This window comes from Carcharodon carcharias, chromosome 17 (assembly GCF_017639515.1).
Source record: "Carcharodon carcharias isolate sCarCar2 chromosome 17, sCarCar2.pri, whole genome shotgun sequence".
Taxonomy (NCBI): domain Eukaryota; kingdom Metazoa; phylum Chordata; class Chondrichthyes; order Lamniformes; family Lamnidae; genus Carcharodon; species Carcharodon carcharias.
This window is the reverse complement of record NC_054483.1, coordinates 3,850,369-3,872,279: the sequence shown is the minus strand read 5'-3', so window position 1 is coordinate 3,872,279 and position 21,911 is coordinate 3,850,369. Positions and strand designations below refer to the sequence as shown.

Sequence of the window (21,911 nt, the reverse complement as noted above, 5' to 3'; positions counted from 1 at the left end):
TTTGTTTTTCTTAATTCTCCCATGTTTTCTTTTAATTAACCAGCACCATTTCCTGTGCAAAGGCTCAAGCAGGCAGCTAACTAACTCATGGGCCCATCAATGCTGCGTCATCGTCAAGAAATGTTTAAGGGTCACATAGAATAACTCGATCTCTAACATTCTCTCCCTCTCAACTAGTTTCTGCCTTGTGTTTGCCCTGCAGTGCCAGCTATTAATTAATGTGTGGAAATCACGTAGCAATCTTGGTTCTGATTAGCTGTTTACCCAGTATATTTGTACATTAAGGCACCTGTTATTCCATGACTTTGAGTTATCAAACAAAATGGGAAAGGTTCCAGACTGCCATTACCTTTTGTGACATCACCTGAGAAGAAGCTACCTTTTAATTTTTACGTTAAGCCCCCCTTGTTCCAGACTCCCCCACCAGAGGAAATAGTTTCACTCTATCTATCAAATCCTTTAATCATCTGAAACACCTTAATTATATGCACCTCTCAATCTTCTATACCCAAGAGAATACAAACCTAGACTGTCTCTAAATTTAACCACTTTAGCCCCAGTGACATTCTGGTGAATTTGCGCTGCACTCCTTCATGGCCAATATATCCTTCCAGAGATGCAGTACCCAGAACTGCAAAGAATCTCAATGGAGTCTAACCAGAGCTTGCTGTTGGAATTCCTTCTCCAAATTTCCTTATCACATTGTGCTTAAAATACCTGGGACCGCCCTTAACCTAACAATGCAGAATCTATTGTCTGATGCTTGATACTCCCATTCTAGCAAACATAGGGAGATGGTGCATAGTCGTAATGTCATTGGACTAACAATCAAGAGGCCCAGTTCAATGCTCTGGGGACATAGGTTCAAGTCCCACCATGGCTGGTGGAATTTAAATTCAATTAATAAATCTGAAATTGAAAGCTAGTCTCAGTAACGGTGATTATAAAACCAATCATTGATTGTTGTAAAGAGCCATCCATTTGGGCCTACACATATCTCCAGACCCACGGCAATGTGTTTGACTCTTAACTGCCCTCTGAAATGGACTAGCAAGCTACTCAGTTGTGGCAATTAGGGATAGGCAACAAATGCTTGCTTTGCCAGCAATGCCAACAATGTTCCATGAAAGAATTTAAAAAATGCTGAATTCTACTTTTAGATTGACTCCATTCAAAGAAATTTTCTAAAATTTCTGCTCCATACAAACTTAACAAGAGTTAAAGATTCCCCTGGCTACTGGGATTTCAGCATCACTGTTTATTGCCCATATGTGCTTATGTTTGTATGCCTGTTTGTGTGTGCATGCTTGTCTCCTCATTGAGCCTATCCCTTCTACAGTATGTTACCAAACAGTGTGCACTTGGGGGATTTAACAGTAGCAAGTAATAACATGACTTGTGGAATGAAGCCTTTGTGCAGGTTATTAACTGAGATATGGGAGTGTTTCTCTTTGTTTGTTTGTATCTCAGGTTTGTCTAAAACACAGAAAAGGGCACACAAGCACATATACACCGCACATAACATGCCCTGAGAAGTTCTTTATCTTCCGTTCAGTTTCTATGAAGCAGATTGCTTGATAACTAAATAAACACAGCACGATGTTTCTGGCAGGAGTATTGGTACTGACCCGTCTACTAATTCAAATTACCCAACAGTTTCCTCCTCGTGTTTGTGGCTCTGCATCCCTTTCCCATCAAGAATTCATCCAGGATTTCTGTTGTATCACACCTTCAGTCCACAATCCTAATGTCCTTTTGCTTAAAGGCCTTCATTTTCTGCTATTTCTCCATACATTAAACTGTTAAATTTAATTCTTACCATAGTCCCTACAAAAGACCCTTCCTGAAGCTAGGTTCTCCATACCTATGAAAATCCAGGGCAGACAGTCTTTCTTTACAGCTCAGATCTCAAAGTTCAGGAATCCTCCTGCTTTGGGCTTCCTCCATCTACATCTTTTCTACATGTTGAAGTGGGATCTGGCTTTGGTGAAGCTGTCTGTGTAATTAAAAAAAAAAGAGAAAATGCTGGGAATAGTCAGTGAGTCTGGCAATATCTGTGGAAAGAGAACTAGAATTAACATTTCAGGTTGATAATCTGTCATCAGAACTGGAAAAATTTGAGAGACGTAACCGGTTTTAAGCAAGTACAGAGGCAGGAAAAGGTGGGGAGGGTAGGGAACATATATCACTCTTTGCTTTCCATCTTTCAGTCACTCCTCAACACAGCCTAATGATTTGCCACCTGTCCAGTGGTCATAGCTTGTGAATCTGTCTGTTTCATGGGGCATTGTTAAGTGCCTTCCTGAAATCCAGATAATTGGCATCGCCCTTAGCCACTAGATCTGTAACCTCCCTGTAAAATTAGTAAATTGGTCATTCATTTAGTTTGTCAAAAAAGGTGGGGTCAGGATTCCTATATGAGGGCTTGAATCGAAATGGTATAATGGAAGGTTAGGCTTGGAAATGGCCATTGTTGATTTTACCATTAGTCATTTTAAGAGCAACATTTTAATTAATACTTGTTTATGATAACTGACCTAATTTTTAATAAACTTCAGCTGCAAACCTTGCATAGAACATGAGCTTCAAGCACAGCAGTAACACATGCCACACAAATAATGTCAGGTTTCAAACTGTTTCGTTTATTTTCTGGTAGCAGGTTCTTTGTGCAAGTATTTTAGATTTGAGTTGGAAGTACAGGCTGATTTTCAACTCATTGCTTGTTTGTGGGGCTAGCTACAATTAACCAGATTGGCCAGGTCCAGTACTATTCACAAGTAGTCCAGTACTATTCACAAGTAAAGAGTTGTAAATCACATGTAACCAAATGTCAGAACAGAGGAAAACAATAGAGAGGGTGGAACTTGACCATTCAACAGCATTGAAGATGCTGGGCTGGAGTGCAGCCTGGTAGCACTATGTAGGTGTAGGCCAGACCCTGCTGCACTACTCAGCCACCAGATTCTTATCTCAAATTTCCTATCGTAAGTTACAGAGGCCGAGACAAGATGCATCTTTGGAGGGTGGAAGGGCAGGTTGGATACCTAGTCTGATTTCACACGTCTACTAGTACTGGCTCAGCATAATGTGACAAAATTGGAGGCCAGTTTGCTCAGGAAATGATGTGTGATCTCACCTGGAATAGGCCAATATATAAATTAGCAAACCTGAAATTAAAACATATCTCTGCAGCTTGATTCTCCTAGTCCCAACAGGTGAGCAATAATTATAAAGGGAAAGCATTGTTTGGACCAAGACAGCAAGAGGAAAATACTTTTCCTCTTTAACATCACTACTGTTGAAATCAACTCGTTATGCTGCCTCTTCCAACTAATTCTTTCCCTGGACCACAAAACTGGAATTCCATACCTCTCTCTGTCTTCTTCCTCTGAAAATCTCCAGGCTTTTTCTCTTTCCAACTTTTGCTGAACCATGGCCCTTAGCGCTTCATCTGAGTTTCAGTTTTAAAAAGATTCAAAATCAGTTCAACAACAGTGACAAAAATCATGCAACTTTTTTTTTAGATATCCTGATCTTTGAGCATTGGTAAAGGTTCTTTCGGTTAACGTAATTGAAGATAAAGACTCTATCATGATCTTAGTTAGTCATCAAACATTGTAAAAATAGAGTACAGGTCACTTCTTACATGTTGCTTTCATTTAACTTTGACACAACAAGGCCAGATGGGTGATGGGCCAAAATGGACAATAGCCTTTCTAAGTTGGCTACCAATTTTTCACGGACAATTTAGGTGACTTCATCAGACGTAATAACTTTCAATATATTGTCTCCTAATAAATATCTTATAGCTCAGTGATTGGCAATAAGTGAAATTGGTTCATAAAATTTAATAATTTCATTTATATTTAATTTCATTAGTGTTTCAATCTTACTTTAGGTATTGGCACCTTTTCAGGTATGGAAAGATAATATTGATCTAATACAGCTGTGATGAATTTCAGTGCTGTATTGACACTGCACCGTTGCACTAAAACATATAATGTACCAATAGCTGCATTGAATTACTGTGCTATACTGACAAGTTTTCATGTATTTTGTGAAACATTATTGACACAACCAGATATATTGATTAAACTTCAACTACCATTTTATCAGGGTTTTCTAACGCTCATGACAGAGACCCATCAGTATCAAAAACTAAAATACCTGGAAAAACTCAGCAGGTCTGACAGCATCTGCAGAGAGGAATGCAGTTAACGTTTCAAGTCCATATGACTCTTCAACAGAACTAAGGAAAAATAGGAGAGAGGTGAAATATAAACTGGTTTAAAGGGAGAGGGGGTGGTGGGACAGGTAGAGCTGGATAGAGAGCCAGTGATAGGTGGAGATTGCCAAGAGATGTCATAGACAAAAGGACAAAGAGGTGTTGATGGTGGTGATAATTATCTGTATCATTCTGGAGCTTTCCCACATTCTGAAAAGTGAGTCAGGCTGTACTTGAATGGTTGCATTTCCATGTATGTAGAATTACACAGGGAGACCATTCAACCCTGCCAATCTATATTGGTGTTTATCTTCCACACAAGTAGTTCTTATTGCAATGCCTGCCCTGATCTCCTAAACCTACATTCCCACTTCCTTTAACCACCTATCTAACCTATTCTTAGATGTTGAAATGGACTTTGGTCCATGCACTAATTCCAGTATTGCCTTCCAGTGCCTCACAATCCTTGGTATAAACAAGTTTCTGCTGCTGTCTTTTTCTCTTATGTTTAATAATATATCTATACTCCTGTCTAAACAGCTCCGTGAGTGGAAGTCTGTCTTCAAAACCCTACAAGATTTTAAACATCTCTATCAAATCGCCCCTTCATCTCCTCTGTTGTAACATTATCAGCATTGTATTTGGATTTTCTCATACAAGCTAGCATCCTAGTGAATCTGCACTGTACCTTTCATTGCCTTAGCATCTTTTCTATAGGATGCATACAATACTCCAAATGTGGTCTCACTAAGATTTCATTATGTCTCAACTTTTACATTCTATTGCATTTGCTGTAAAATCCAGCGTTCTGTTAACTTTATTTAATGGCCATATTCACTAGATGAGCTACTTTTAATATTTTGTGAACCTCAACTTCCAAATCCCTCTGCTCTTCCTTATCATCCAGCTTTTTCTTCAATCAAAGTATAATAATTACTTTTGACTTAAAACCAAAGTGTACCACTTCACACGTGCCACTGAATTTTTTCTGCTATATTTTTGCCCATTCCATCATCACATTCTCTTGCAGTTCTCTTGGTCCTAAGGACCATTTACTATGCCTATTTTTCTGCAAATTTGGATGCCATAGAAACTCTGGGCCTACATCCAAGTTATTGACATACACAGTGAACATAAGTGGATCAGAACCACCCACTTCCAATTAGTCTGAGTAACTACCCAACCTCCTACCACCCAAAATATAACTTTTTATTCTTTATTTCTCCAAGGATCCAGGGATGTTTCCTGTCTTCCTTAAGCTAATTAATTGAGGCCAGCGCTCCTTATTTTCATATTGATGTGGACGCTGTCCAGCTTGCTTACAGGCTCCATTCACAATGAATCTTCTGTTTCAAGGTGTGCTCGAAAATGTTGCTAATGTTATCATCAATACAATAATCAAACCTAAAACCAACAATGATATAGCACACCTTCACTAATGGTTCTGTGGCTGATAATTGTCAACAAAACAAAGTTGTTTCCATAATCAGTCTGTCAACACATATCACTGTGTAATTTATTCATAATATAATTACAGTCAAGAAAATGCAAGAAATATGCCACCATAATTCCTGTCTGAGAGTAACCACAAGGAAATGCTCGTGCTGGACATGGTTTCTAATATGTGGCTTGCTGTAGAACATATACCAAATGCTGTGTGCAGATAAAATCCTTTGGTATTTTCAAAAGAACAATGCTTTGGAAGAAAATAATTTCTTTACAAGTGCCAGTAAACCTTCTGATTTTGGGAAAATTATTTTTTTATATATATATACATATGAATGTTCCTCTTTTATTACACTGCTCATGTTAAGCTTGGAGTGCTTTAAAATATTAGACTAAATTATCTATTGAAAGTTTGAGACAATTCTGTTTTTAAGTACCAAAACAATTCTGTCTTATTTGCATGCTCCTGCTTCACACTGTATATATTGATCTGTGGTAGTCTCTGTTCTGATGTACTGTTGCTGTTTAAATACATGTTCCAAATGCTTCAGCACCAGAAGGGCTGGTAAAGCCATCTTTACGTTGCAGATTTATCCCAAGGTCTGCATTCTATTCAAATGTTTTTTTTATTTCCGTTTTTGTCTTTCCTTTCTTGAAGATGTGGACTTTCTCTCGGGTATAGTCTATGAGCGCTGACTGCCCTTATGTACCATTTTCAAGTGACCATTCTTAACACATGAGACTTCACAGTAAGTCTTGATAGGCTATCCAACCACTAGGGTAGTCTTAGCCAAGCTTCATCTTAATTTCACCCGGTAACCACAAACACAATCTTTCTACCAAGAGATACTAGATAGTTAACAGTGAAGGGGAATTTTGGCTATTTTATTTCTTCCCTCTCTTGCCTCAGATCTTTAGTATTGTAATGATCCAGCCATTGCACTGGCTGAGATTAGTTAACTCAGTACAGAGCAGGAATTAGACCTGGGACACTCTGGTCTGTATGGCTTGGCTGCACATTGTTGAGCCGCTGGGGGAATCCTAAAAACACTTCTTTTAGTTAAAGCTTGGAAACCACCTACTCCAGATTAAAATTTCTTTGGAAGTCTTCCCTGGTGTTTGAATCTGGGTTTACTGGAGTGTGTGTAGAATGTCGGAATTTTTGGAGTCTGTCAAACATTTACACCATGTATCAAAGGCTCAACATTATAGACCTGAAGTGGAATAATAATGTGATTTTAGTTTTCAGAATAAAGGTGGAACATTTCTTGTCTGTATGTCCTTGCATTAATAAAATTGAAATTTGTTCTGGAAATGCTGCATTTTTAGGTTCCTTTTACAATGTATTAAAATATTTATTTTGCCCTTCCTCCTTGGATTTCCTGGATTTCCCAGATCAGTCTCCTGTAAGCACTAAGTGAAATTGTTAGTTTAGTGGCAAGTGGTGTTGAATTAGGAGCAATTTTGTGCCTTGGGCCTGTGTCCACTAGGAATCGGATTGAAACTTTCCAAATTCATTTCATGGATGAGTCCTTAAAAAACCACAAAACTAACACTGATCGGGGTTTATTACAAAACAGGTTGTGGAAATGAAAATTCACATCTAAACCTACTACACTACCCAAACCTTCCAAATATTCTACAGCTTTAAGAGGCCAACTCCAACTCAATCAGTAAATAGTTTTCTAACTTTTAAAGAGGTGTGACCCAATTCATTTCCAGTCAAATGTCTTAAGCATTTTACAAAGTGAAGAAAATGGTGTGAGTCAGGTGATGAGAGAAAAATTATCAAATTTAACAATAGATAATTTACTCGTTCCATATACAGTATTGGAATCAAGACTAATGTTTAAGATAGATTATGCCTGCTCATAATTTCACTAGCTGGTAAGGTAGCCTATTGGTTATGGTAGTGAACTAGCAACTCAGAGGTTGCAAGTTCAAATCCCACCATTGTAAATTCTGAAATTAAAGTCACCAGAAAATGATAGTAACAAAAACTATTTTTTGCAAAAAAACTAACTGGTTCATTGTACTTCAGGGAAGGGTTTATCCACCCTGACCTTATCTGGCCTACACGTGATTCTTAATGCTTTTAGCAATGGACACTGCAAGTGCTGCCAATATCACAAAGACAAATAACATTGAAAGACAGGCTTTCCATTAACATTAACAATGAATTTTAATAACTTCCCAGGCAATCCGATAGGCCAGCTGAGAACTTTTTTTATTTAACTGACTCTAGGTTGCAGTTATACTTCAGTGGGTGTGATGCAAGCCCAAGTGGTGCAAAAATGTGAGCGATCTCCCCTTTCTTCACAAGTGTGGTTAACTGCATGTAAATTATATCGGTACTTAGTTTGTGTTAATGCAAAGCCAGAACAGCTTTCCATCTGCACACTCCAAACTGTGAGAAAATACAACTGAAGACTGCGAGAATATCCTTGCCCTATATAGACTCCCACATTGTAGAAATGTTTCTCTGCTCTATTTGTCATTAGAATGTTTTTTAAATTGCTTTTCCTCTCCTCTGATTGTTGCATTGCTAAAGGCATCACAAACTAAGCCATATAGCCCAGAAGGTCCCACTCTCGATTCCATGTCTCTGCTGATTTAAAGGATGTCAGTGCTCCTGTGCTAAGTAAGGTAAACTGACCATGGCAAGGTTAAGATCTGGGTCACTCAAATATTCCTCATAGTCAAATAGCATACTATGCTGAATGTCAATGCAGAACAGCCACTAAAGTGAGGTACTGGAGGGTAAACAGAACCTTGTCTTCCAGGACACAGGGTAAAAAAATGGTCAGGAAAACTAAATATCGTTTACAGATTTTGTACAACCTAGCATGAACATGTACTGAAAGTTTGGTTGTTCAGATTCCTAAAGGTTAAAATGATTACTGATACCTGAACTAAATAACTTTCAAAATAAACAGCGCTTCAGCGCAAAAAGTCATTAAAAATGATTTTCTAAGAACTTTGAGCTGAATATTTACGGTAGGTTTAGAAAAATTTGAAAAAGCGGTTAATTTCTTCATTCTTGTTTAGCCTTTAACAAGAAGGAAACCAACAGGAATATGAACACAGCCATCAAAATACATTCACACCAAAACCTTTGTAAATTATATGACCAATTGCTGATGCACTAGTGGCAGCCTGCTAAGAGGTGTAGGAGCTCAATGCAGAACAGCCTTTTTGCATAACTTAACCCAAGTTTGCAGTTACACCAGCGTCCATCCACTCACCTTACCCACCAAGGGCCATTAACTGCTCCGCAGGGCAACTGCAGTCAGTCTTCCTACAATCCCAAGAGATTTTATTTTCTAGTGCACACAGTTGACACACGGCAGTTTCCGATTTATGTAATTGGGTATATAAATTTGGGGAAAATTAAATTAGGGGTGAATTAGCAACTGCGCCGCAATGATATGCATTTATACGCTGAGAATCAGATAAAACGCCTTAAAAGCTAACAGGCGGACATTCAAGCTTCGTTGCTTCTGAGAATCCTCCTCATTTACTGTCGAGGTGAGGATAAATCAGTAAAGGCATGGGTTTTCTCTCGGAGAAGATACCACAGACCAAGACAGCTTTAGTCAAAAGCTTTTGAGTATGTCTTGATAAGAGATAATTGCACACTCTGGCAAAATGTTTCTATTAAAGCCACCTCAGAATGTATACGTGAGAATATGTCTGGTAAACAGCATTATTAAAAAGTCATAATTAAATTCTTGCTAGCCTTTGCTCTGACGGTCTACAGATAGAGAAAATTTAAATATTTTAATGAATATTATTTCTAATTGTATGACATTTATTTATTTCTTTTCATGTTTGATTTTACCTAGTTTATGCTGTTTTTGCCTTTATGTGTGTGTATATATCTGCACGTAAATATGTATCACATTTAGTTCATGCAATTTGGCACAAGGTGTCCGTACTCTGGTATAATAACCAGCTGCCTAAACTTTAATTCAACCATTGGCACGGTGAACCAGCAATTGCTATTCAGCCTTGAACGATGTCGCAAGTCCATTCAGTAAATGAACTCATGACTCACCAACTCTATGACCGGGATTTTCCAGCCCCGTAGCAGCGGGACCCGCTGCGGGAGATTCGGCAGACTTTTAACAGCCCCGTCGCGGGGGGCCGGAAAATGCGGCGAGCCTTTCAAGAAGTCCACTGGTTTCAGCAGGACCGCAAAATTCCTCCCCCAATCCCATCCCATTGACCTTTGGCGGGACCGGATGATCCCGGCGGCGGGTGGGGTCGGAAAATCCCGCCCTATGTATCTCTAAGGTGCTACGACATGTCATGTAAATTAGGATGGAAAGAGAGTGGTAAATAAATTTCATAATTTAAAAAAAATCTTTGCTTCTTTTAACATTTCTGTACAATAAGTGAAAGAGTAAAAAAAAATCGTGTCTCGCATGTAACTGTTGAATGTTTTTAAGTCCAGAGAAAATTGTACGTAGGTAGATGATATTACATACTTATCTAATAAATGTCCATTCATATAACTTTGCATGTATTTTCTCACCTTCATTAAAACTGCTGTCTGAAATGTAAACACTTTTTGTGTCAACTTTAAAAAAAAAATCTCATCCACACTTGTCTTGTTTGTAACTATAACTGTTTGATGTATTTCTCCTACACACCATCTAGTTACAGGTTTCCTGACTGTGAGTGGTACCAGTGAAACACAACCTCAATTCTCTTCCCTTCTTCTCCAGAAGACAAGTCAACTCCTGGTTGAGTTCTTGTTCCAGAGGATCACGTCCAAGTGATCACTGTTCAGGTGGGATCCAAGATTAAGAAGCCGAATTGATTTTAATGTCAGTGATAAGCCCACAATGGGTTTAAAAAGGCTAATCGGGAAATGTGGGCTTTAGCGCCAGCAGTGGTGGGAAGGGAGTCACAGCTGAGCCTGTTCTTACCTGATGTACACACACTTCCAGCAAGGTTTATTGGCTTATTATTCTCCCATCCTAACCCCAGAGGTGCTGGGACTAACTCATTCTCCTAACTCAAACTTAACCATATCAACTAATTTATCACAGACCAGATCTTCTAGTCTGTACAGTTCAGCTATTCACCACCTTTAACAACTAATAAATCTTCATTAACCGGAGGTCTGATAATATACCCTACAATATGGTAGCAATCAATATTCACTTTAATTTGCTGCTGGAGCGCATGGACCATTTGTTTAAGTGTGAGGCCTTTTTTGCATGACCACCTTCCTATCCTATTGCTTTAGCCCTGGTGTGCTGTCTATTTCCTTCAAGGGTTTAACACAGCGCTTTCCAAACTAATTTCCAATACAACCCATTTTAACACATGTAAATTAAAGTGACCCCAGACATCAACAAAACAATAAAGCAGAATAGTAACACTCAGTATATAATTATTAAAGTTCACATATTATTGATCAACATACAAATATGAAAATTTGTATTTATAAAGTATTTTGTAAAAAATTATTATTTTACGCACCCACCAGTCCATTACTTTGTCTGAGCTTTTCCAGCTGATGGGCCTTGACAAGGAAGCAGTGCAAGTACAGGATGAAGCGTCAAGATGGTTAATGTTGGAGCCCAGGTTATTCTGCAAAGTCAGGGTGGCGGACTTGGACTCGGACAGGTCACAGCTTAGTAGCGGAGGCATCACAGGCAGGTTCATTGTCAGGACCAGGCTTTATGAGAAAAGTGGATGCTTCTGAACATGGACGTGCAACAGTTACTGGCCGCTAAGTCAAGCCCTCCATATTTCCTGATGACTGAAGACTCAGATAGCAATAGTGGCTATGGACAAGAGCCCATAAGAGACAGAGAAAGAGAGATGAGCAGGGCAAGGGCACTGCTGGATGCCACCTGGACCTCAGTGCCAGTGTGGGACACACTCTCAGAGGATGGGGAGCTCACACCCCAATTGGGGTCATGACTCAGTCTGGGAACCATTGACTTACAATAAAGATTATGTTGCAGAAGGTGCCTGCTTTTGGAAGACCCCAAGAGAACACATCAACTAGTAGAGCAGGCCTATAAGAATGAAAACTCGAAGGAAAGGAGCTCTTATTCATTCCCTCATAATTCTTGTTGGAATAATGTTTGTGGGAGAAATTGTGCAGGCCCAACCAGGGAATGTAAAGAACCAAAGCCAGGAAAACCTCAGAAAAAGACCTTCAAAAACCTGTTGAGAAATTAGTTTGCATCAAGGACCACATTGATCAGTTAAGTCCATCGCTGTGTGAGCAAGTTGGGGAGGTCTGAGTCCTGTCCACATTAAGAATGACATTTTCAGGCCTCAGTGGTGGTCCTCATACAGCTTGCAGTTGACAATGGCAAGCCATGTATCCAGGTGTTAATAGGGGATGCACTAATATGAAATGCTTTTCAGTACTGATGCTGATGTTTCAGCTTTAAACCAGTTCAGGCAAGCCATTTTCCGTTGATAGAAGTTTGGCTAACTGGTGTACAAGTCCCCTGTTTTCGTCTCTCACCTTTCTTAAACATTGGAGTGACATGCACAATTTTCCAGATCAAAGGAATGTTTCCTGAACCAAAATAACTCTGGAAGATGATAGAGCATCTAAAATAATTAGAAACCATCTGGTCCTGGATATTTGTCACTCTTCACAGTGCTTCATTTTTCGTGATTTTGCTTACGTTAACTTTGGTGAATCCCTGTCCCTGTTTCAAAATTAGTTTCCTTGGGATTTCCAGCAAGCTGACCTCTTCTACTGTAAATACACATAATTATTCAATGTGACAGCCATTTCTTTATTTTCACTGACAATATCACCATTATGGTTTTTTAAGGGGCCCTTATTGCTCCTGACTGCCTTTTTTTCCTTAATTGTAAAAATACTGATGCTGATTTCACTACTCCTTGCAAGTTCTTTCTCCTGCTCCGCTGTTTGGAGCTCTTCACAACCTGTTCTGTCACCCTTTGCTGGTCTTTGCATCTTTCCCATACGCCAGGATCTGTGCTTTTTTGTATTTTTACATGCTTTTATTTTAGTTTATGTTGCCTTTTACCTATTCAGTTGCCCATGGCTGGTTTTTTTTTTTGGGCAAGAAGAGCTCTTGTCCCTTATGGGTATAAACTGTCATATTAAAATTTTTCCTTGAACTCCTCTCACTGATGTTCTGTCAGACTTCCCCAGTTTACCATGGACAATCTATGGCCTGAATTGGGTGTGCAGAATCAGGAGAATTCCTAACCCCATAAATCCAACTCTGGAGAAACTTCTCCAAGCAGCTGGATTTTCACTCGGGAGGGGGTGGGGGGGGGGGGGGGGGGGGGGGGTGGGAGGTGGGGTTGGGTGCCAACTGGAGTTGGGCCTGCCACCCCCAGAAATAGTGTGGAGGCAGCCACAGGGGCTGCCAAATGCCGACGCAGACTGGTTAAAAAGTCAGCCTTGATGCTCTGTGATGTCATCCCAGTTATAATAAAAACAGTAAGGCCCTCTAAGCCCTCACCCCTTACATCCCCCATACGCCCTATCCATACCAACTCATGGCCCCTCATAGCCTCTGTGCCAACCTATTCCCCTCTACCCACCCCGATAGCCCCTCATAAACTCTATGCCACTCTACCCAATGCCATGGCAACTCATTCCTTCCATGCCAACCTATGCCCCTCTATCCAACCCCATTGTCCTTTATAGTTCCTATGCAAACTGTGCCAACTCATACCAACCCACTACCCTTTGCTTTTACACCCTTCATGCCAACTCAGCCACTATTCGCTATGGTAGACTACAGGAGCCACGCTGAGATGAAATAAAATAAAGTTCCACATACATTTACAGACTTCAATGTAGTAAAAAACACTTTCATTGATAAAAGCCTGTTCAATACATTTAAATACTTTCAAGTAATTAATCCCTTATAAAGACAAAGATTGTATTCATAGCCCCACATCAAAGACATTTGAAATCCACTTATAACCACTTGAGCTGTGAACTTCCAGGATCCCAATGTGATGATAGATTGTGGAAGCAGTCAAGTAGTGCTAATACTATAATGATAATCCTCAGGCTTGTGTCAATAAACATCTATTGGAATTTCAAGCATCCATTTTTTCAGCTGAGAGTCAGAGTAGGCTGTTTTTCTTCAAAATTTAAAGGGCAAGGTATTTAAATGACATGACATTTCACAGACTTTATCCACCTTTTACGCACATTCATGTCTACTCTTAACAATCCAAAAGGGCTACCTGACCGCTCCAAAGAACTACAGTAGGTTTAGACCTTTTCCCCAAATTTGTAAAGCCCACGAGTCGTGTTTTAGAAACTCCAATGGCAAAAATTGTTTTTGATCAAAGACAGAACTTTTAAATGCGCCACTGCCTCTGGGAATTGCGAACATGTGAAATACATCCCGTCTCTGTTTCACCACCACTCCCTTATGAAATGGTGGGTGCTGGATAAGGGGATTCCAGGCTCAAGTGCCATTTTGGCTAAGGCACAGAACCCTTCTGTTTCTCTGAAAATTCAGGCCTATGTCTCATCCCACTGAAGTCAGCCTTATCTAAATATAATGATTACAGTGCAGGAGGGAATTCGGCCCATCATGTCTGTACTGGCTCGCTGAAAGAGCAATTCATCAAGCTACTCTCCTGCTTTTTCCCAAGTTTTTTCTTCTTTTCAGATAATGATCCAATTCCCTTTTGAAAGCCTCAATTGACCCTGCCTCCACCACACTGTCAGGCAGTACATTCCACATCCTAACCACTCACTGCATGAAAACATATTTCCTCATGTCACCATTGCTTCATTTGACAATCACATTAAATCTGTGCCTTCTGGTTGTTGATCCTTCTACCAATGGGAACAGTTTTTCCCTATGTACTCTGTTCAAACATCCCCATGATTTTGAAGTCCTCATGGTTCGCAATACTTCCAAATTTTGTATCATCTGTAAATTTTGAAACTGTGCCCTATACGCCAAGGTCTAGATCATTAATATATAATCAGGAAAAGCAGCTGTCCCAACACCATTTCCTGGGGAACTCCACTATAAACTTTCCTTCAGTACAAAAATCAACCATTCACCACAAGTCTTTGTTTGCTGTCGCTCAGCCAATTTCTACTGTCCCTTTCATTCCACAAGCTCTAAATTTGCTCACTAGTCAGTTGATCGGCACTTTATCAAATGTCTTTTGGAAGTCCAGGTACAGCACTTCAACATCATGACACCCATCAACTCTTTCTGTTACCTCAAGCAAGTTAGTTAAACTCGATTTGCCCTTAACAAATCCATGCTGGCTTTCCTTAATTAACCCGCATTTGTCCAAGTGGCTATTAATTTTGTCTCCACTGATCATTTGTAAAAGCTTCCCCAACACCAAAATTAAACTGACTGGTAGAGTTGCTGGGCTTATCTTTACACCTTTTGAACAAGGGTGCAACATTTGCAATTCTTCAATCCTCTGGCATCACCCCTGATTATAAAAGATTGGAAAATAATGGCCAGTGCCCCTGCAATTTCCACTCCCACTTCCAAACTCTTCAAGTATCTGAATGACCTCCTCTTCCACCATGACCTGAGCAGCATTTTCTTCCTTGGTAAAGACAGATGCAAAATATTCATTTAATACCTCAGCTATTCCACCTGCCTTCATGCATAAATCCCCTTTTTGCCCCCTAATCCTCCTCACTCCTCCTCTTACCACTCTTTTACAATTTATATGCCTATACAAGACTTTTGGATTCCCTTTTATGTTAGCTGCCAATCTCTTCTCATACTCTCTCTCAACTTCTCTTATTTGTTTTTTCAATTCTTTCTGAACCATCTATATTCAGCCTGGTTCTCAATTATATTATCCACCTGACATCTGTCATAAGCACACTTTTTCTGCCTCATCTTAATCACCATCTCTTTTGTCATCTAGGGAGCTCTGGATTTGTCTGTCCAATCTTTCCCCTTTGTGGAAATGTAACTTTACTTTACTTGAACTATTTTTTTTTTAAAGGCACCTTGTTGCTCAGCTACAGTTTTGCCTGATAATCTTTGACTCCAATTTATCTGGGACAGATCCATTTTTACCCTGTTGAAGTTGGCTTTCTCCCAGTTAATTATTCTTACTTTGGATTGCTCCTCGTCCTTTTCCATAGGCAACCTAAGGTTGATGATCACTGTGCCCTAAATGTTTCCCTACTAACACATGATCCACTTGGCTCACCTCATTCCCAAGAACCAGGTCCAGCAATGTAGTACTGTCTGTCTCTGCCAATATTTTACCTTGGTATCCCTCATTAGGATAACCTCCTGCCTCCTGGTTCCCATGCCCCATTAAGTTAGTTCAGGCCATCCCCAATAGCACTACCAGATCGCCCCACAAGGAAATTGGTCTATTTAGGTACAACCCATTCAGCTTGAACAAGTCCAATCTCCCACAGAACTGATCCCAACATCCCAAGAATCTAAAGCTCTCCCTGATGCACCAGCTCTCTCGCCACACATTCATTTACTCTATCCTTCTGTTTCTATACTCACTTGCCCCTGGTATTGGGAGTAAACCAGAGATGACTACTTTTGAGGTCCTGCTTGCTCATTTCCTACCTAGCTTCCTAAATTCTAACTGCAGGACCACATCGGTCTTTTTACCTATGTTTTTCGTACCGATGTGGACCGGGACCGCTGGACCCTCTCCCCTTAGGGTAGGTGTGGGGTCAGATGCCTGACCCTGCTTTGAAAATCCATCTCATTGTCACAGAGAACTATATTAGATATACTCAAATTCATTAACTTTCTGCCATTTGCTAGTCTGCTTGTCCGAATTTTTATGAAAGTTAAAATCCCCCCATTAAAAGCACTCTGCCTTTGCTACATGCTTGTCTAATCCCTGCATTTATACAATCTACCACTTCACAGCTGCTACCAAGGGGCTTGTACATAACTCTTACTAAAGTCTTAAATCATTTTCTAGTTCTTAATTCTACCAGTAAAGTCTCCACTGCCTGCTTATGCCTCATTATATCCCCTCTCATCATTGATGTATTTTCATCCTTAGTAACTACTCCTTCCCCACCATCATTCTTCCTATTTTTCCTGTAGACCTTGTAACTTTGTAAATTTAGGTCCCAGTTCTGACTATCTTGTAACCATGGGCTGAGTTTTAAGTCACCAGTGAAGCCGGGCACAAGGGTGAGCAGGCACAGAAATTTCCAGGCTCCATCCTGTCCCCAGAACATTTTGCCAGAGTCGGGATGAGGGGTTGGCAGGGCTAGCTGCACGCAAACAGTAGGTGGCCAATTAAACCCTTTTAAGGCTTATTGAAGGAGGCAGTGCAGAACAGCCTTAGGCCAGTTGCCCAGCGGCAGACAAGGAGGGTAGGGGAGGGATGGGGCAGTGCCCTAGGCAGACTTAGACTTAGCGGGCTCTCCTGCCTGTCCAATGTCCCTTGTGGCCACAGGCCATCCTGTGGTAGAACTTCTCCTATGACGTTGGCCTAGCTGCCAAGGCCTTTTCTTAGATTTCAAACGGCTGGAGAGGGAGATTCCACTTTGCCACTGTGAGGGCATCCTCCAGCTTCAAGAGCCAGCCCGCCATCCTTAGTTGGATGGGGAGCCCATCCTCTGGCCATTAATTGTCAAGTTCAGGGAAAATCACTGCCAATAATTGTTCCCCATGCAATGTGTGCTTCTGAGCCTGACGCCGAGGTCCTGAAGTCCACAGGAAAAAGCCTGCCTCATGTCTCAGTAATGGCTGCCAAGTCATTCCCTCCAAGTCCAACTGGTGTCAGCAATTCATTCAATTTATTCCTTATACTCCTCACCTTTGAATAGAGATTGCTTATTTGGGCCACATACCCTAACTGAGAAGTCTGCAGCCTGAGGTGTGGCTCTTTGACATCTCATTTGCAGCTCCCAACTTTTTTCCGGTTGGATTGCATTAACATGAGTAAAACCTAAAAAAATTAAATTAAGAAAAGTTAGAGCTGTGCTTTTAACGTGGTGATAAAAGGCTAGTCATTATGCTGTGCTTTACGGTTTCAAAAGCTGATTTTAATGAAAAAAAATCATGCTCTCAATAAACATATTCCAGTGTTATAGCTAAACCATGGTTATAGATAATGCCTTTGCTTCTTGGAACAGGTTTTATGGCTGCGACCATTATTGTTTCTAATATGGCAGAAATGATTAATTACTCTGAATGTGCTTTTAGAAGCTAATTCATCATGAGAATCAATAGCTGAAAAAGTTGTCTTAAATCTATGCATCTTAAGTTTCCTTTAAAAGATGTCAAAATTTTCATTAAAAAGTCAACAAACGCAATTCAGAGTTAGATCTACTTTAATTTTGATTTTAGATTGGTACACAAATTCAAAACATCTTTTCAAAATATGTGCAGATTATGCACTCCACCAGAGACACTTGACAATTTGAGAATTTTTTGGGGTTAGAAATACTTAATTTTCACTCTTCAGGCAAAAAAAAAGGTTGCCCTTTAGCTCTAATGTTTTACTCATGTTTCTTTTTCTCCTCATCTTTAATTATATCCTTTGTGGCTTCTTCAACTATTAAGTTAGGTTTCTCTGATAAAGAAATACTGTGGCGAAGTAATTACTTAATTTTACTGTCATTTCCTGTAAATTTATCTTGTGTATTCCCTTACGGGCCCTACCCCTATCCTGATATTTTCTTTTGTTGCTGTTGAGCCCCTGTGCCAGGCATCATCAGGAAAACACGGCCACATAGCGACAGAGGATTTGATCATTGTTGGCACTTGCCTAAATGCCCTGAAGCAGAATTCTGCTCTGTCCATCTGCTCAGCCCTGTTCCACTTGCAGTGTTTTCTTACACGTTTCCTTGGCACGCACTTGCCTTTAATTCTCTTTTCCACCTCAGAATCGGTTGTGGGTTTTTAAAATTCGAGCCAGGCCAACCTAGGAAGGGTGTGAGGGTGACAGCTTGGCTAAAGAATTGGGGGGTGGGGGGGGGGGGGGTGGTTTTGTGTGGAGAAATTCAATGGGGATCCATGGCTTGAGCAGACAAGTACTCTCCACAATAAAAACAGAAATACCTGGAAAAACTCAGCAGGTCTGGCAGCATCGGTGGAGAAGAAAAGAGTTGATGTTTCGAGTCCTCATGACCCTTCAACAGAACTGATCTTTCTTTACAAGGAGAGGGAAAGATAAGCTGGTTTAAGGGGTTGGGGGGAGAAGTGGAGGGGGTGGTGTTAGGATAGGAGCAGATCATCAAAAGATGTCACAGACAAAAAAACAAAAGGACACAGAGGTGTTGAAGTTGGTGATATTATCTAAATGAATGTGCTAAGTAAGAATGGATGGTAGGGCACTCAAGGTATAGCTCTAGTGGGGGTGGAGGGAGCATAAAAGATTTAAAAATAATGGAAATAGGTGGGAAAAGAAAAATCTATATAAATTATTGGAAAAGAAAAAAAAAAAAGAAGGGGGAAGAAACAGAAAGGGGGTGGGGATGGAGGAGGGAGCTCAAGACTTAAAGTTGTTGAATTCAATATTCAGTCCGGAAGGCTGTAAAGTGCCTAGTTGGAAGGACCCTCCACTCTTAGGGTCGCTGCCTAAGACCTTTCTGCCACAGGGCACCGAGGGGCTGGGAACTGTGAAGAGCCCCTCGGGACGTCCAGCTCAAAATGAATGTCTGCCGATGATTGTAATATTCATTACAAAAACAGAATTACCTGGAAAAACTCAGCAGGTCTGGCAGCATCGGCGGAGATGAAAAGAGTTGATGTTTCGAGTCCTCACGACCCTTCCACAGAACTGAATTCTGTCGAAGGGTCATGAAGACTCGAAACGTCAACTCTTTTCTTCTCCGCCGATGCTGCCAGACCTGCTGAGTTTTTCCAAGTAATTCTGTTTTTGTTTTGGATTTCCAGCATCCGCAGTTTTTTTGTTTTTACCTCTGTATTTTTGTGATGGTGATCGTGAAATGGTTTGAAATGCTGTTGAAGATATTTCTATGAATAAAGTATATTTTTTTTTTGCAAAAGGTGAAGGTTTACTCCCTGTAAAATAAAGACGAATCCCTCTAGCAGGAATGCCAGAATCACCAGGTACGAAGGCAACAAGAGACTCTCCCCCCACTCACCTCCCTCTCCCCCCCTCCTTCCCCTCCCCCCTCCCCTCTCCTCCCTCCCCTCTCCTCCCTCTCCCCCTCCCCTCTCCTCCCTCCTCTCCCTCCCCCCCTCTCCTCCCTCCTCTCCCTCCCCCCTCCCCCCTCTCCTCCCTCCTCTCCCTCCCCCCTCTCCTCCCTCTCCTCCCTCCTCTCCCTCCCCCCTCTCTTCTCTCCCCCCTCTCCTCACCCACCTCCCCCCTCCCTCCTCTCCCCTCCCCCTCCTCTTCCCCCTCCCCTCCTCCCCCTACCCCCTCCCCTCCCCCCCTCTTCCCCCTCCCCCTACCCCTCCCTCTCCCCCCTCCCCTCTCCCCCATCTCCTCTCCCCCCTCCCCACTCTCCCCCCTCCCCCCTCTCCCCTCTCTTCCCCCCCTCCTCCTACCCCCTCCCTTCTCCTCTCCCCTTCCCCCCTCTTCCCCCTCCCCTCCTCCTACCCCCTCCCTTCTCCTCTCCCCTTCCCCCCTCTTCCCCCTCCCCTCCTCCCCTACCCCTCCCTTCTCCTCCCCCTCCCCTCCCTCCCCCCCTCCCCTCTCCCTCCTCCTCCCCCTCCCTCCCTCCCCCTCCTCCTCCCCCTCCCTCCCTCCCCCTCCTCCTCCCCCTCCCTCCCTCCCCCTCCCCCCACCCCCCACCTCCCTCCTCCTCCCCCCTCCCTCCTCCTCCCTCCTCCCCCTCCTCCTCCTCCCTCCTCCCCCTCCTCCCCCCTCCTCCTCCTCCTCCCCCTCCCTCCCTCCTCCTCCCCCTCCCTCCTCTCCCCTCCTCTTCCCCCTACCCCCTCCCCTCCCCCCCTCTTCCCCCCTCCCCCTACCCCCTCCCTTCTCCCCCCTCCCCTCTCCCCCATCTCCTCTCCCCCTCCCTCCTCTCCCCTCCTCCCCCCTCCCCCCTCTCCCCTCTCTTCCCCCCTCCCCCTACCCCCTCCCTTCTCCTCTCCCCTTCCCCCCCTCTTCCCCCCTCCCCTCCTCCCCTACCCCTCCCTTCTCCTCCCCCCTCTCCTCCCTCCCTCCCCTCTCCCTCCTCCTCCCCTCTCCCTCCTCCTCCCTCCTCCTCCTCCCCCCTCCCTCCCCCCTCCCCCCGCCCATCGCCGTAATAAGGACGCAGACCGCAAATTGACAACAAACTTCAGCGCTGGGCGATTCCTTCGGTTGATCCCCTGTGACAGCCAGTGAGTGGTTTGTGGGAAGCCGCGGACACACATTGACAGCGTTTCCCAGAGCGCGGGCCGACAATTTCCAGCATTCCACCTACTTGGTGAGCGGCCGTCGGTCGCTCCCTCCGCCGTCCTTTCCTGATTCGCACTTTATTTGCAGCTGGATGAGGAATAACAATAATAATAATAATAAAAGTGAGGATAATCAAGCCCCTTTTTTCTATCTTTCTTACGTTTATTCACATGTCGGCTTTCATTCCTCCGAGCAATGACTGGCTGCCCTGTGTTCTCATTGGTCCGCCCGTATGTCAATCATTGTGCCCCCGCCCCGCCCCGCCCCGCCCCCCCGCGCCCACCCCGTCGCGGGATTGGTCCACTCGCTGCCATTTAAATTCCTAACGGGCGGCCACCTCCCTCCCCCCCCCCCACCTCCTCGCGGGATTGGTCCACTCGCTGTCATTTAAATACCTAACGGGCGGCCACCTCACCCTCCCCCTCCCCCACCCCCCCCCCCCACCTCGTCGCGGGATTGGTCCACTCGCTGCCATTTAAATTCCTAACGGGCGGCCACCTCCCTCCCCCCCCCCCCCCCACCTCCTCGCGGGATTGGTCCACTCGCTGCCATTTAAATTCCTAACGGGTGTCCACCCCCCCCCCCCCTCCTCCCCACCTCGTCGCGGGATTGGTCCACTCGCTGTCATTTAAATACCTAACGGGCGGCCACCTCACCCTCCCCCTCCCCATCCCCCCCCCCCCCCCCACCTCGTCGCGGGATTGGTCCACTCGCTGTCATTTAAATACCTAACGGGCGGCCACCTCACCCCCCCCCCACACCTCGTCGCGGGATTGGTCCACTCGCTGTCATTTAAATACCTAACGGGCGGCCACCTCACCCTCCCCCTCCCCCACCCCCCCCCCCCCCTCGTCGCGGGATTGGTCCACTCGCTGCCATTTAAATACCTAACGGTCGGTCAACACCCACACACACACAC

General features: G+C 43.0%; 1 long non-coding RNA gene across 1 annotated transcript; it reads right to left on the bottom strand.

The window, feature by feature from the left end:
* Positions 1 to 1,794: 1,794 nt before the first annotated feature.
* On the bottom strand, positions 1,795 to 21,211 carry LOC121289879. The gene is made up of 3 exons (XR_005945667.1): positions 21,153 to 21,211; positions 3,370 to 3,451; positions 1,795 to 1,996 (listed from the first exon to the last, which is right to left on the bottom strand). It is a non-coding gene; the product is annotated as an uncharacterized LOC121289879 (long non-coding RNA).
* Positions 21,212 to 21,911: the final 700 nt, after the last annotated feature.